Genomic DNA, 14,274 nt, shown 5'->3' with positions numbered 1-14,274 from the left:
ACAAGGAAAAATTTAGCATGGAAAATAGCTATGATTGATTGTGAAGCAATGCATGCATCAAATTTTGAGTATTTCAAAGACCACCTGAAAATGCTGGTTCCTGGGTCTGCTTCAGTTTCAGAATCTCTGTGGCGGGATACAGAATCCTAAATATTTATCAAACTATCCCCAAATGATACATTGAAGATTCTACTGCCCTGGTGGAAAGATCACTGGTCTGGAGTCAGAGAACAGGAGTTCTAGACTCTGCCTTCCCTTTCTGGAGATCTGTAAACCGATGGGTGCATTTGGAGTAGGCGATGTTTATTGACCTTTGCAGGTTTTACTGATGGTGATGCAAATAAACAGTAAAAATGGTGACATCTTTCTAATTTACTAATATAAGGTGATTGATATTGATGCAAACAACAGAGCAAGTTAAAAACACATTGAAAATAGTTCCAGATTTCTTCATCAGAGAATTTGATCAATTCATCAGAGAACATCACAGAAGTCCGAGAAATCCTTGGTTTAAGTAGAAGGACACAGCATCATGAATTTTACCACAGCAGTGAGAGAAATTGGATTATGCTTCTAATTTGTGAGATCTTTAAAAGGTTGGGACTTCCAACCCATGGCACAATGCCTCGCATACATATGCCCTGAGGTTCCTTGATCTGTGTTAAATATATGGAGAATTAAAAAAAAAAAAAAACAAAAAAAACAAAAAACAAGGTCAATGTGTGCTTTTTTCTCCTGACTGTAAAGAAATTTTTGCCTGTAGTCTCCTGCTTCATGTGAATAATTTGCTTCACATGAGTTGAATACTGTTTAAACAAGCCAAGTACCACATTCCTTTTGTGCGAATAGCTGTAGATGACATAATTCAAAGTAAACTCATTAAGAAAGGGTTCCCCAAAAGTCTATATTTAAGAAGGTGGGAAATCAAGAGCTAGGAAGTGTCATCTGGGTAAAGTAAACCAACCTGAAAGCCGGTTAGAATGTTTATGACCAGCTCCCGCTCGGTGTGGTCTGATGACCAAACTGAACACAGATTCTTCTTATGCTAGGAGCAAAGTGGCTTTTTGCAGGGGGGAGGGTAAGGGCTGTAATTTGATCCTTTCCATTATACAGCAAATGCAGCAACTGTAAATTTTAAAGGGGCTCTCCAGCTTCCTTAGCCTATGACTGTATTAATACTTTGTGGCAGAAAATGAAATCTTCCAGGCTGCCATTGGTTCTGGTCATTTGAATGTTAAATATGGGTAATAACTGCAGTGATTTACACTCAAATATTTAGAAAATGCTCCTTAGCAATCCTAACTAAAATCATATGTCCGTTGCCTGAGCCTCAAACAAGCACTTTTGTGAATGTCATTGGTGAGCCTAGAGCTTTCTTTTCTGGCAAGAAGTGCATACTGTTTTTGCTGAATATTTTCAATTTGCAAGACATTTTCTCTTGGGAGCCTCTTGATAGATTGATTGCTGGGGGTAATGGGATTTTTCAGATGGTTTAGGTCATTTCTGACTATTGCATGGTAGGAACCAGGATTTTGTGAATTACCAAGAAGCTGAGATCTGCTTTGTGTTTGAGGATTGCCTGGTTTTAAATTTATCATCCAGTGAAGGATCATGCTCCCTCTCATTTATTTATATTTTTTTCACTCTTTATTTCTTTCTCTTCTATGCAAGTTCTATTAGAATCACAGAGCACTCCACTCACGGGAAAGACATGACTTTTATTTATCATGTATTATTATCCATTATCTAAAAGACATAAGTTAGTTGAGCCAACTCTTTGGGAATCGTTTTAGCTTGCACTCAATCTCAACGTGGGCCCAAAGAAGGCAGCAGACTGGTGTAACTGAGGGTGCTCTTAGAGGTTTGGTTCACCTACTAAGTGGACAGGTGATCTTAGACAAGGCTCTCAGCCTCAGTTTTCTCAAATTTAAAAGGATGTTGTATAAGACTATCAGTGGGGTCTCTCCTGGAAGTCTCGATTAGATAAAGGTGTGACCATAGATAGGACTAGGCTGACACCAGCATTGCTGGATTGAACCAATACTTGGCACAGTACTGAGATTGAGCCAAGGCTTTTCTGACTACCTTAAATGAGCACCTACATGGCCCTCAGGTCAACAGAAAACCGAATCTAGATCTGCCATAGTTCACACACCCCCCTCCTTTAATTTGAACTTGCACCAACTTCCAAGGTTAGGAGCAGGAGATAAACTGCTGTTCACCTAAAGAAATTGTCCTTGTTCTCAGTTGTCTCTGATTTTTCCCAAGTGCCAAGTTCTGGTTCCCAGATGGTGCTTGACTGAAGGTGAGGGGAAGACAAGCAATGGGCTCCTCCTGAAATAGGAAATGGTGTTATTCATAAAGTTCTTTGAATTCCCCTTCCCCTTTTAGAAATTTAAAAAAGTTTTCATGTTGAAGGAAGGTGTTTTAGTTCAAACACATATACGGTAAGGGACATGTTTGAAAACCAGATATCATTACCTCCAAATTACTTGTTCTCTACTTCTCCTGTTTGCCAATTCTAATGATATGGGGAATCTTAAGTATACTTTGAGTATCACATGGAATAATATAGCATCATCAGTGAATAGAATAAGTTGCATGGGTAAGTTTTAGCTGGGGTTCTGCCACTAACCTATTATTCACAACTCTATTAAACTGTAATTGAAAGGCCTGTGTCACCGCATCTGTTCAGCAATGAAAAAATGTCAGAATAGATGATTAATAAAGTCCATTATGAAGCTTATAACTTACGTTCTGGTGTGGTTGTAGAAGTGCTTTGTAAAGTGGCAAATATTGGTACATGTTAGAATCCCTTGGGGAACTTATAAAACATGCAGTTCCTGAGCACCATTCAAAGAAATTCTGACTATGACTCTGTGAATCTGTGGTGAAACCCACAAATCAGTATTTTAAGGAATCACAGATTATTAAGAAATTACAAAAAAAAAAAAGTACTGGGAAAATACAGTTTGAGGCTATTATGCTTATAGCTATATGTATGGGGGTAGAGAAGACACCAAAGATAAGTAAAGCATAACATCTGCCCTTTGGAGCAAAACAACGTTGGAGAGACGAGCCTCAAGTAATGCAAGGCAGTGTATGGCTTCAGTGCCTAGTTGAGTACAACTGTAAAGGTTTATTTTATGATTTGCCAATAAGAATAAATGGAGAGGTTTATATAAATATCCAAATTACAGCCTTCTTTTAAAAATTAGAAGATTAGGCAGCACAGAATCCATATCCCAGCCCCCTCACTAGAGTGGAAGAGCAGTTAATGCTTTTAAATAGTGTGTGAGTTCTACAGCTCATTATGTGCACACTGCTTTTCTCAGATTAGTCACCTAGGTCCTGTGGACAGTTAGATTTGCTAATCCTTCTTTAGGCCATGATTTTGAGAAACCAGTAGCCACTGAGAGGGAACATAATACTTGATTGAATGTATTACCTAAAATATCCTGGATACTTTAATAATTATAAGTTGGGCTCTAGAGTCAGAGGCTCTTAAGTTCAAAAGGACCTTCAGGAAAACCTGGTCCAGTATTTTTCACGTTCACTTGCTTGTGATCTACAAAGAAAGGCCCTCTGGTGCAATGCACTTGAGAAGATTGTGCCATTTTCTTCACTGCAGGATTTTGCTTGAGCTTTCCTCACGACGTTGTGTGTCAAGAATCACCAAGATGCTTGTGGTGTATGCAGCACCCCAAATGTCTTTGACCTGGAACACTTCCCATCTCACCCCCCCCCACTATTTTTCAAAATAAATGTATTTTTCAAATGCAAATATATATCATCTCATTTATTTTACTTCAATGGAAACTGAACCCCAGGAGATTTAGTGACATTGAGAATCAGAACTCATATTTCCTTTTCTCCACTCTAAAATTGCTTATTATGCAAAACTAATTACTGGCCAGGTTCAAATAAATCATCTCGATGAAATTAGAAGATGAATTCCAAGATAGACATTTGTCTCTCACATATTCAGATTTGTGATAACTACGGAGTGGGGGTGGTGACTCTAGTTAGGGTTAGTCACAGGTTTTTTGAGTCATGCCTATGAATAGTATCAACCAAATTTTTATGGTTGACTTTCTTATTAATTTTGCTAAAGCACCAATAAGTGTAATTTTCTCTGGTGCACAAATACCATTTACATTTTTTTTTTAATTTAAAAATATTTCTTTTGGCATAGAAAGTATGGCAATTTTAAAAAAGCAAATGTTTCTTGTTAGGAATTAAGGAAGTACAAAGTGGTATGGGTAAAAATTAAAGCTAATATTTGAGGTTTTCACAATCACCAAATTTTTCTAAAGTATCCCAACTGTAGCAGTCATTTCTAAAATATCATTTATAGACATAAGCTCTTTTTTCCTTCTCACTCTCCACCTCCCCATTCCTTCACTCCATCCCTTTCGGTCTGTTGAAACTCTATCTCTCTAGGTTTTGCTAAAGTTTCATCTCCTCTTTAAAGCCTTTTGAGATCCTCTCATTTGGAAAAATATGTCTTCTACCTCTGAGCATTGACGTTTGAATTTTAGTACTTTTGTAAAATTTACCATTATGTAACTTATATTTCAGTTATTAATTAAATATCTGTCTTTCCAGATTCCAACCTCTTTAAAATGAAGATTGGATCTTATGTGATCTGCTCCAGGGCTCTGCTTAGTGCCAGGTATGTGGTAAACTATTCAAATATTTATTGAATTAATGATTAATGAGCCTGTTTCTAATTGTGCATTGTGTTAGTGGAAGAGTACTTAATAGCAGATCCAGACATTCATAGAATTATAGATTTTAGAGCCTTTCTGAGAACCCTACTTTAATCCCCAGTGTAGTCCAGTGATAAGGAAACTGTTTGCTACCGTACATGTACAGGGGAGGTGGTTGACATTCAGGCAGCCACATGATTTTCCCAGAATGGTGATGGTGAAACCAGAACCCAGGTCTTGCATCTTCTCCCAGCCCAGTGACCACTGCTCTGTTCCATTCTTTCTCCTCCCCAGTGCAAGCCTTTCATACCCTCTGCCTGCCCATGTAGCTCCTCTAACAAACCATATTTTCTAGACTTTGACAAGGTTCAGAAACTTTGGGCCAAACGGGAAAAGTTTAGAATGTGAGTTCTCCACCCTGATCACATAGGCAGAGTGAAGCCCTTCAGGACTCCAACCTCTGACACAACTTTGGACAACCAGCAAGAACTGGCAGAAACATCTTTTTCAAAACCCCACACAACAATTAAAGACTGTAGTAGCAGGGCAAGTGCTGAATCAAGGAAAAGGTATCTTAAAAGTGGTGGGATTTTGTGGTGCTGTGACTGGACCCCTCACCACCCCTTACCAGCTCGGTGCAGAGCCTGCCTGCCCTGCCAGTACAGATCCCTGGTTCTGGTTGTAGAAGGAGCAGAGGAACCCTTGTGCAGTTATTGGGAACATGTATGTCTTTCCCAATCTGTTTGGTGATGGCCTGATGGATTTTTTTGTCCCAGAACTTGCCCTGCATGTGGAAGGCAGCTTGCAGAGCTCTCCTGCGGGATACTGATTACGTGCTTCGACTTGGCGGGCCTGGGCTGGGGGACTTGATTAGCCCCTAGGGAGGGTGGTGGGCACGGGCGACAGCGCCCTTCACTGCCCCCCAGGCCTGGGAAAGTGAGGCCGGAGGCAGGCCTCATTTCCTCACCTAAAATACCACCGTAGGGGAGGCTTGCTGGAGGGAACTGCCTTTTCTCCACCCCCTTATCTTGCCCCTGACATTCCTCATTGCCAGAGCAACTTCCCCACCGTTAGTGCGCATGCGCAGTTACTAAAACTACTCCCGCCCCTTGTTATTTAACCTCCGCGCCCTCTCTGAACCAATCCAAGCCTTCGACTTCTATAGCTACCCTGCCCTCTAATCGCCCAATATAAGCTTGTGTTCTCGCCTAATAAAGCTCTCTTGGTTTCATCATCCCTCAAGTACCGTGTCCTGCCTGTTCCTTCTCGCCGCCCTCCACACCTTGCACGCCCCCCCCGCCGGGGACCTGACCAAATCCCCCGCCTCGCCTTCGCCTCCGGGAAAGAGCCCCCGCCGCCGGTACCTTCAGAGCAAGCCTGGGAACCTAGGATTTAGCTACCGGCTGCCACCCCCCCCCAGACGAATCAACTGTGACCGCAACTGGCGCCCAACGTGGGGCACCTGCAATTCGACGTCCTCTCCACGCAGCGGTCCCGTGAAGCCATTCGCTCGCCCGGACGCCTCTCCAGCTCTCCTTTTCCTCGCCTGCAAGGTAAGGGCCGCCTCTCCCTCGCCGCTCCGGAGCCGCTCCTCCCTTCCCCACTACCCATTCTTCCGTCTGCCTCTCGTCCTTTTCTTCTATGACCCCCATTCCTCCTAACGCTCTCCCTCTTTCCCTCCATTACTTTGCTGTAGTCCTTTGTGTGTTTCTTTCTTTGTTTGGCGCCGTGTACCTCTTTGCAACCGCCCCCCCAGACTGCTCCAAAATGGCGAACTTCCTTCTTCTTCTACTGAGGGGAGGAAGTGCTCTAGTGATGACGTCAGCCCTAAGCTGGGCCGGAAACCGCATGCGCTTTACCCCGCCCTTTCACAGGGCGGAGCTAGTCCGCCATCTTACGCCTTAGGCCCCGCCCTTTCACAGGGCGGAGCTAGTCCGCCATCTTATGCCTTAGACCCCGCCCTTTCACAGGGCGGAGCTAGTCCACCGTCTTATGCCTTAGACCCCGCCCTTCCACAGGGCGGGGCTGGTCCGCCATCTTGTGCCTTGGACCCCGCCCTTCTACAGGGCGGGGCTGGTCCGCCATCTTGTGTCTTAGCCACGCCTACTGCGCCGCCATCTTGCGACGCTTGGGGCCTCCCACTTCCGCCTCCCCCTTCGACAAGCTCCCCCTCGGAGCCGCTGCCAGCAGCTGCCGCCGCCCCTCCCACCCCGCCGACTAACAACCCCTGGCTGCCTTCTACACCTCAAGGCAACCCTTAGGACAGCGCTGCCCCTACCCCCACTCCCGTGCCAGGCCCTCTGCTTTGGGTGCACCCTGCTAAAAGCCGGCTTAGGAAAATTTGCCCCGCAGTGCGGCTCTGGATCAGCCTAGCTTCAGATCTAGTCACCCTGGCTGTTCATGTATTCGGAGAGCCGCCAGAAAAAATTGTTTGGCCCCTAGACACAGGCCAAACCCGCCTGCTTATACGTGACAACCCGGACATGCAAATCCTCTTGGAAGGATTTCATGGGGAATTCAGCTGCCACTATCCTAGCCATCGGCTGTTACAGGGACTCGCCAAGCTTCCCTTCCGCAGCCCCTTCCATCCTTTCCCCTCCTCTGCACCCATCCCGGGTGCCACTACCGTCTTCACTGACGCCTCCAAAACCCGTTTTGCCTTCCTCTCTTATTCTCAGGACCTCCCGGAACCCCGCCTATTCAGTTATGTCAACCTTCATTCAGTTCAAGTGGGGGAAATTCTGGCGGTGTCATACGCGCTAAACGCCCACTGCAACCACCCAGTAAACATTTTCACAGACAGCCTATACACATATCAGGTCTGCCAAGTCCTCGCATTTTCCACCTTTTTCCCCGAGAACTCGGCCATCGATAAAGCACTTTCTGACCTCAGAAGCATCTTAGAGTATAGACAGGATCCTTGGTTCGTTAGCCACATTCGTAGTCACTCAGACCTTCCGGGGCCCTTGGCTAATGGTAACAGTATAGTAGACCAAGCGGTCTCAGCTCAAAATATCCAAGCTATGCTAACCCACACGGCAGCCCCTCCAGGGGATGCTGTTAACCAGGCCAAGTTATTGCATTCCAGGTTTCACTTTTCGGCTACTTCGTTACATCATTTATGTGGCCTCCCCCTAGACACCTGTAAACATCTTGTCCGCAATTGTGCCACTTGTGCGCCCTTTGCGCCGCTTGGCCCCCTGCAACCTCAGGGAGTCAACCCACGAGGCCTAAAACCCAATTCTAGATGGCAAATGGACGTAACTCACGTTCCGTCCTTTGGACGCCTCAAATATGTGCATGTAATAATTGACACCTTCTCGGCCATGTGTTATGCAGTCCCCCTTGCCGGGGAAACGGCAAAACACTGTATCAAGGCCCTAAGACAAGAAATTCTCTTCATGGGAGTTCCCTGGGACCTAAAAACGGACAATGGACCTGCCTATCGCAGTGCCTCCTTTGCAGCCTTTCTTCAGTTATATAACATCACCCATCACTTCAGTATCCCCTATAATCCTCAGGGGCAAGCCGTTGTGGAAGCAGTCCATCGCCGCTTAAAAACACAAATTGAAAAAGAAAGGGCTATGCTCCCCCAGGCAACTCCAGGGGACCTTATCATAGCAGCCCTTATTCACCTTAATCTACTCACATTCAATAAGGAAGGGCTTTCGCCCCTACATAAACATTGGGGGCCCTCGTATAGGCCCACCCAGGCCCCGATAGTTTACTGAAAGAACCCAGAGAATAATGCCTGGAAGGGTCCCTCCCCACTCCTCGCCCAGGGGCGCGGGTTTGCTTGTGTTTTCCCAGATGATGCAGCACAACCAATCTGGATCCCAAGAAGGGCAATCCGGCCCGCCACCAGCAACCACGCATCTAACGAGACAAGAACGCCGTCGTCTCCGCAACCTGGTCTACCAAATAACAACAGTACACCTGGGCCTGGACTCTAGTCCGAGTAAATTCCTCCAACTCCAATCTTACCTCCTCTTGTTGGCTTTGCCTCTCCACTTCCTCCCCCCTGTATAAGCCAGTTGCCTCCAACCTCTCTTTTTCAAAAAACACAGAGAACAGCCCCTTGGAATGCAATTGAAATACCTCTGCCGTCCCCCTAACCTTTCATTCAATCTCCTTTACAGAAAAGTGCATCCGTCCTCGCTCAAGCAACTCTCTCAGCCTCACAGCTTGTGCCAACTACTCCTCTCCCAGCAGCTCTGCCAAGTTTCTTATTCCTCACAACTCCTCCCAATGGCTGTGCTCCTCTACAGGACTTACCCCCTGCCTTAATGTGCAAACCCTCAATACCACTAATAAAACTTGCCTCCTAATTGTCCTTATCCCTAGGGTCTTATACCACAGCGAGAAAGATTTCTTCCTCCGCCTGGAAAAAACTGCAGATCCCGCCCTTCTGCAAAAGCGAGAGCCCATCACCGCCCTCACGATTGCCTCCCTCCTAGGTCTTGCAGGCGCTGGCACCGGAATCGCTGCATTAGCCAGTCAAAGCTCCGCCCTAACTCATCTCCGGGCGGCTGTTGACGAGGACATTCGTCACCTACAAGACGCTATTTCCCATCTTAAAAATTCTGTCAATTCCCTCTCTGAGGTAGTGCTCCAAAACCGCCGAGGTCTCGACCTTCTCCTTCTCAAAAAAGAAGGCCTCTGCGCCGCCCTAGAAGAAAAGTGCTGTGTATATGCCAATTCCACAAATCTCGCCGAGGACAGCCTAAAGAAGGTCCGAGAGGAACTGGAACAACGTAGAAGAGACCGTGAAGCCACCAGTTATTGGTCCCATATCTTTACCCCCCTCCTCCCCTACCTCCTCCCTCTCCTCGGCCCCTTACTAATGATCATTCTAGCTCTCACTTTAAAACCCTGCATTATCCGCAAAATCGTCCAACTTGTAAAAAAACAAACAAATGCTATTTTTTCCTCGTTCGTGCAAATCCAGTACCAGCAACTCGCCACCTCTAACGCTCCCTACTCCAAGATAACAACCAACCCTCCGCAACCTCACCACCACCGATCAACCTGCCAACCGCAAGGCCCTTCTCGATCGCCTGGACATCACACCAACCTCAAGCTCCAGTTTATCTAAACCTCCAACTTTAAACCTCCCATCCTCGTCCATTCCGCAAGCAACAAGGCTCCTGTCGAGCACCCGAGTACCACACCAACGCTGAGCTCCAGCCTTGCTAAGCTACCGTCAACCCTTTTTCCCCTCCCCAACCTTCCCCTTCCCTCATCCTTTAGCGGACCTCTCCAGTAAGCTTCTTCCTTTAATTAAAAAAAAGGGGGAAATGCGGGATACTGATCACGTGCTTCGACTTGGCGGGCCAGGGCTGGGGGACCTGATCAGCCCCTGGGGAGGGTGGTGGGCACGGGCGACAGCGCCCTCCACTGCCCCCCAGGCCTGGGAAAGTGAGGCCGGAGGCAGGCCCCATTTCCTCACCCAAAATACCACCGTAGGGGAGGCTTGCCGGAGGGAACCGCCTTTTCCCCACCCCCTTATCTTGCCCCTGACACTCCCCATTGCCAGAGCAACTCCCCCACCGTCAGTGCGCATGCGCAGTTACCAAAACTACTCCCGCCCCTTGTCATTCAACCTCCGCGCCCTCTCTGAACCAATCCAAGCCTTCGACCTCTATAGCTACCCCGCCCTCTAATCGCCCAATATAAGCTTGTGTTCTCGCCTAATAAAGCTCTCTTGGTTTCATCATCCCTCAAGTACCGTGTCCTGCCTGTTCCTTCTCGCCGCCCTCCACACCTTGCACGCCCCCCCGCCGGGGACCTGACCAAATCCCCCGCCTCACCTTCACCTCCGGGAAAAAACCCCCGCCGCCGGTACCTTCAAAGCAAGCCTAGGAACCTAGAATTTAACTACCGGCCGCCACCCCCCCCCCAGATGAATCAACTGTGACCGCACTCTCCTGTAGAACTTTGTGGGAGAGCAGCTAAGTGCTGCTTGGGGCAAGGAATTGCTGGCTGTAGGACATACAGTGCAGTGCCCAGGACCATGAGGAAGGTATTTCCTTGGAAAGAGGGGGCATTTGTAGCTGTGTAAATAGGGGGATTCTTAGGGCCAGACGTGCATGCCCAAGCCAAGATACGTGCTCAGAAAACACCAGGGAGGTCCCTATATTTTGGTCTGGAGCTTTCTTAAAATCATTGTATGGAGAAGCACTAGCCTTGAAGGAGACTACTCACACAGGTCAATCTGCAGAGGGTCAGGAAAGCTGTTTTCTTTTTCCCTTTTTTTTTTTTTTTTTTTTTTTTTTGTTAGCTCCTGCATTCAAGGAAAGTGCTGTCATAACACTAGCTGGATACAGTCTTAAGGAACAGATGCTGCAGAGTCTAAATTCCAGTGATAACACCTTAAAAAAATCAAAGTGTCCATGTTTCAACAATTATCATACAACATACAAGGAAACAGAAAGGAGTGGCTGAGGCAAAGGAGAAATTAAAGCATTAGAAACCATCAACCAGGAGGACCAGACCTGGGACATACCGGATGAAGTCTTTAAAATATGGTCCTAAGTATGTTCAAGGAGCTGGAGGAAAACAGGGATGGAAAAGGAACTAAAGGAAATCAGGAAAATGATAGATTATCACAAAAATAATAACAATAGAGAGGTAAAAATTATGAAAAAGAAACAAACAGAGCTGAAGACCACAGTTACAGAAATTATAAATTCCCTTGAGGGGCTCAAGAGCATATTAGAGCTGGCAGAAGAAAGAATGAGTGAACTTGAAGATACAATGATTGAAATTATTCAGTCTGAGTTGCAGAAAGAAGAAAGAATGAATAACAGTGTACAGAGCCTGGGGAACTTGTGGGACACCATGAAACATGTCAATATATGCTATGTAGGAATCCCAGAGAGAAGGAGAGAAAGTTGCAGAGAGAAGAGTCAAAGAAATAATGGCTGAAACTTTCCAAATTTAACAAAAGATGTGAGTATACACATCCAAGATGCTCAAAGGATGTCAAACAGGATAGACCCACAGTGAAAAATATTAGAATCAAATTCCCAAATGCCTGAGATAAAGAGAGAATTCTGCAAGCTACAAGAGAAGCAGCATGTCACATACAGGGATCCTTGATAAGATTAAGTGCCAATTTCTCATTGGAAACCATGGATACAAGATGGCAGTGGGATGACCTATTTAAAGTGCTGAAAGCAAAAATTTGCCAACCAAGAATTCTGTAGCTGGCAAAACTGCCTTTCAAAAATGAGGGAGAGATTAAGATAGTCCTAGATAAACAAAGGCCGAGGGAGTTTGCCACCAACAGACTGGCCCTACAAGAGATGCTACAGAGAGTTCTACAGGTTGAAAGGAAAGGATGATGGACAATAGATTAAAGCCAAATGGAAAAATAAGGATCTCTTGTGTTCTGGTTTGCTAATGCTGCCATTATGCAAAACACCAGAAATGGATTGGCTTTTATAAAGGGGTTCTATTTGGTTACAAAGTTACAGTCTAAAGACCATACAGTCTAAAGGTTATCAACATAAGTAAACCTTCACCAAAGGAAGGCCAATGGCATCCAGAAAAACTCTGTTAGCTGGGAAGGCACGTGGCAGGCGTCTGCTGATCCCAAGTTGTGTTCCAGCTCCACTCTCAGCTCCTGTGCGTTCTTCAAAGTGTCTGTCTTGGCTGCAGCACATTCTTCTGTCTGTGAACACTTTCATAGGACTCCAGTGATTCAATTAAGACCCACACTGAATGAGTGGGGTAACACCTCCATGGAAATTATCCAATCAAAGGTCTCGCCCACAGTTGATGGAGTCACATTTCCATGAAAACACTCAATCAAAGGTTCCAACCTAATCAACACTTTTACATCTGCCCCCAGAAGATTTCATCAAAGAACATGGCATTTTGGGGGTACATAATACATCCAAACTGGCATATCTTGTAAGGGTAATTACATGTGTAAAAGTAAATGCAGCACAATTGTATTTTGGGTTTGTAACTCCACTTTTTACTTCTGACAGGATCTAAAAGGTAAGTGCATAGAATGTAATGCTAAATCTGTGGATTTGGACTCCTAATACATAAAGGTGGGGGGGTGGTGGACAGATATAGGAATGTTGTTTGTTTATACCATTGACATTAGGTTAGTGTCTAAACAAATGCAAGTGATACAAATTTAGGATGTTAAAGATAAGCTCCAGGGTAACTACAAGGAAAATATTGGAGAATATGCAAAATCACAGTGACAGAAATTATAGAACAGTTAGCCAGAGGCAGGGACAGGGGGAATGGGGAATTCAGTTATAAGGGATGTAGGGTTTCTGTTTGGGGAGATGGCAAAGTTTTAGTAATGGAAGGTGGTGAGGGGCCCACAAGAAGTGGACATATGGGTAGTCCCAGTGAATGATATGCTTTAGCATGGTTGAGAGGGGAGAGTTTATGTTGTATATATGTTTCCACAATTTTATAAAAAAAAAAAAAAGAATGAGCAACTAAAGAGACAACAATAATTAAATGCAATACGTGATCCTAGATAGGATCTAATAAGGGTGGAGAAAAGGCCCAAAAGGGCACTTTGGGGAAACATGGAAAAATTTTAAAATAGACTGTAAGCTCTATATCAATGTTAAATTTCTTGAATTTGATAAATGTACTTAAGATAGTTATATAAGTGAATATCTGTGTTATTAGGATATGCACATCAGTATTAAGCATGATGTATACAACCTATACTCAAGTGTTCAGAAAATAGATTGACTGAAAAACAATCTTGTTAGCTGGACAGATGACTGATGGATAGATAGAATTAAATGGCAAATGTGGCAAAATGTTAAAATTGGTGGATCTGGGCATCTGGGGGATAAGAATATGTTGGAGCTCTCCATACAGGGTGTCCTAGTTTGCTAATGCTGCAGAATGCAAAACACCAGAGATGGATAGGCTTTTATAAAATGGGGGTTTATTTCGCTACACAGTTACAGTCTTAAGGCCACAAAACGTCCAAAGTAACACATCAGCAATTGGGTACCTTCACCGGAGGACGGCCAATGGCATCCGGAAAACCTCTGCTAGCTAGGAAGGCAGCCGGCGTCCGCTCCAAAGCTCTGGCCTCAAAACGGCTTTCTCCCAGGACGTTCGTCTCCAGCAAGCTTGCTCCTCCTCAAAACATCACTCACAGCTGCACACAGTCAGTTTCCTCTCTCTGAGTCAGCTCATTTATATGGCTCCACTGATCAAGGCCCACCCTGAATGGGTGGGGCCACGCCTCTGTGGGAACATCTCATCAAAATCATCACCCACAGCTGGGTGGGGCACATTCCAAGCAAATCTAACCAGCACCAAATGTCTACCCCGCAAGACTATAAAGACAATGGCATTTGGGGGACACAATACATTTAAACCGGCACATTCCACCCCTTGGACCCCAAAATGACATTATCTTTCCAAATACAAAATACATTCATTTCATCACAATATCACAAAAACTTAAATCATTTCAGTAACAAAAATTAAGTACAAGATCCCATCAAAATCAATTATAGGCATGGCCAGTCCTAAGGCATAATTCTTCTTTAGCTGTGGATCT

This window comes from Choloepus didactylus, chromosome 20 (assembly GCF_015220235.1).
Source record: "Choloepus didactylus isolate mChoDid1 chromosome 20, mChoDid1.pri, whole genome shotgun sequence".
Taxonomy (NCBI): Eukaryota; Metazoa; Chordata; class Mammalia; order Pilosa; family Megalonychidae; genus Choloepus; species Choloepus didactylus.
This window is presented reverse-complemented; position numbering follows the sequence as displayed.